The sequence below is a fragment of the Ipomoea triloba genome, chromosome 9 (genome assembly GCF_003576645.1).
Source record: "Ipomoea triloba cultivar NCNSP0323 chromosome 9, ASM357664v1".
Classification (NCBI taxonomy): domain Eukaryota; kingdom Viridiplantae; phylum Streptophyta; class Magnoliopsida; order Solanales; family Convolvulaceae; genus Ipomoea; species Ipomoea triloba.
Genome location: NC_044924.1, coordinates 21,893,587 through 21,897,072, shown reverse-complemented (window position 1 = coordinate 21,897,072; position 3,486 = coordinate 21,893,587).

The window sequence follows — 3,486 nt, the reverse complement described above, 5'->3', positions numbered from 1 at the left end:
TGAGAGAAAGAGGGGAAAGGACGAAGGAATATAGCTAGGAAACTTTTCTGAATTTTGTTTTGCTTTTTATTTCTTCAGACCATTTCCGTAATACAACACACATATATATATAGCAAATGAAGATCAGACATTGCTCACTAATTATACATTATTTTATGCTATATCTATTCCACTCACCTAAATCACTCCACTACACAACATATAATAATTCATTCACCTAATCCACCTAACCCACTAATATTATTCTTATACTAATTATGTGCACTAATGTCATTAGTGCTTGAATCACTGCCGAAAGTGACTCCATAATGCTGCACTTCTTCTTTCTTTTGGTTTAATTAATAACATTGCCTCCCTTAAACCAAATTGGATAAATTCGTCATCCCAATTTCTTTCTTCAATTTGAGAAATGTCTCTGTCTTCAATGGTTTTGTAAAGATATCAGCAACTTGGCATTCACTTGCACAATACTCAATGTTGATTTGTTTTTCAGCAACCAACTCCCTGATCTTGTGATACTTGATATCAATGTGTTTGCTGCGACCATGAAAAACAGGATTTTTGGACAACGAAATGGCAGACTTGTTGTCACAAAAAATTGTTGTAGGTGCCTCCTGCTTTTGTTGCAAAAACTCCAAAATTCTTTTAAGCCAAATTGCTTGAGTAGCACAGTTTGCTGCTGCAATGTATTCTGCTTCTGCGGTTGAAAGTGCTACAATCTGCTGCTTCTTTGAAGACCAAGAAAATATAGCAGAACCAAGATAGAAAGCATATCCCGATGTGCTTTTTCTTGTCTCAACATCTCCAGCCCAATCACTGTCTGTGTATCCAACAAGTTTCACAGCATCATTAGTAGAGTAAAAAATTCCATCATTACTCGTACCTTTGACATATCTAAGAATTCGCTTTGCTGCAACCCAATGTGATTCTTTTGGTTCCTCCATAAATCTGCTGAGTATTCCAACTCCAAAAGAAATATCTGGCCTAGTAGCTACCAAATATCTCAAACTCCCAATTAAACTTTTATAAGCTGTAACATTCACATTCTTACCACACTCATCTTTGGACATCTTCAACTTTTCAGCTACTGGAGTTGAAACTGGTTTGGAGTTTTCCATTTTGATCTTTCTCAAAATATCAGCAGCATATTTCTTTTGTGAAATGAAGATTCCACCATTCATCTGAACAACTTCAAGACCAAGAAAGTAACACATAAGGCCCATATCAGTCATTTCAAATTTCTTAATGAGTGCCTCCCTGAATTCTGAGATTAGTTTCAAATTGTTTCCAGTAAAAATCAAATCATCAACATACAGACAGATTATAACAATATCTCCAAAATCTGTGTATTTGACATACAGAGTATGCTCATAAGGACATCTCATAAAACCATTCTCAACAAAATAAGAATCAATGCAACCATACCATGCTCTGGGTGCCTGTTTTAAACCATACAAAGCTTTTCTCAACTTGTAAACCTTATTTTCTTCCCCTTTCTTCACATACCTTGCAGGTTGCTCAACATATAATTCTTCTTCAAGAAAACCATTCAAAAAGGCAGACTTGACATCCATTTGAAACAATTTCCAATCATTTTGAGCAGCAAGAGAAATAAGCATTCGCACAGTATCAAGTCTACTTACAGGAGCAAAAACCTCAAAATAATCAATACCTGGTTTTTGTTTGTAACCCTTTGCTACCAACCGTGCCTTAAAACGGTCAACCTCACCATTTGACTTGTATTTGGTTTTATAAACCCACTTTACTCCAATTGGCTTCTTTTTTGGAGGTAATTCTGTTAACTCCCAAGTACCATTCTTTTCAATGGCACAAATCTCCTCATCCATTGCCTTAAGCCAATGAGTTTCTGTAGCAACCTCCTCAAATGATATAGGGTCACAATCTGCAAAGAGAGCAAACTGAACAATCTCTTCATCAGTCAAGTCATTATCATTACCCAAAACATAATCTTCCAAACGAGCTGGTAAGTGACGCTCGCGTTGAGATCTCCGAACTGATGACTCTGGCTGTAAAGAAGATTGCACATTATCTGAAACCAATTGCTCATTATCAGGAATAATGGGAACAACAACTGACCTTTCTTCTTTAGTTGACCAATCCCATGCACCATATTCATCAAAAATGACATCACGACTTATAACAACCTTTTGAGTTTCAGGATTATACAATTTATAAGCCTTTGAAATGTCACTATAACCAATAAAAATACACTTCTCACCTTTATCGTCCAACTTCTTTCTCAACTGATCTGGCACATGTGCATATGCCAAACATCCAAAAACCTTGAGATGTCTGATAGATGGTTTACTCCCACTCCAAGCTTCCTCAGGTGTCTTATCACGAACGCTTTTAGTTGGACACCTATTCAACACATGAACAAGCAACAGCTTCTGCCCAAAAAGGTTTAGGCAGATTTTTAGATTTCATCATGCATCTTACCATGTCCATGATAGACCTATTTTTCCTCTCAGCCACTCCATTTTGTTGTGGAGTGTACCTAGCTGTCATCTGATGCTGAATACCATTTTTCTTTAAAAATTCATCACAAGCAATATATTCTGTACCTCTATCAGTTCTCAAAATCTTAATCTTATAACCACTTTGTTTTTCAACAAAAACCTTAAATTGTTGAAAAACATCACATGCATCTGACTTCTGTTTCAGAAAATAAACCCATGTTTTTCTACTGAAATCATCAATGAAGGTAACAAAGTACTTACAACCTCCATTTGAAGGAACTTCCAATGAACACAGATCTGAGTGAACAATCTCCAACTGCTTTGTCGCTCTTTTAGACTTGCCTACAGGAAAAGGTTCTCTATGCTTCTTCCCAATCAAACAACTCTCACAAATTTTGTCAGGAACATTAATAATCGGCAAATCAGAAACAAGTTTCTTTCTTGCTAAATAATTTAATCCGGAGAAATGAAAATGCCCAAACCGCATATGCCACAACCAATTATCATCACGGATTTCAGAATTAAAGCAAGTAAGAAGTGCATGGTTGATTTTTAAAGGAAATAGTCGATTTTGAGACATATTTACCTTTGCAATCAAAACTCCCTTGGCATCAACAATGGTACAACACCCTTGAGTGATATTAATTTTATATCCTTTTTCTGACAACTGTCCCATTGTAAATAAGATGAGGTTATACGGAGACACATTGAAGATGGTGCAGTGGTTGAAAAAGTTCTGCGAACGATGCCGATGAAGTATGACCATGTGGTGGCTTCAATAACAGAGTCACACGATACGAGGACTTGTCAATTGCCGAGTTAAAAGGTATGATAGAAAGTCGACTTTCTATCATACCTTTTAACTCGGCAATTGACAAGTCCTCGTATCGTGTGACTCTGTTATTGAAGCCACCACATGGTCATACTTCATCGGCATCGTTCGCAGAACTTTTTCAACCACTGCACCATCTTCAATGTGTCTCCGTATAACCTCATCTTATTTACA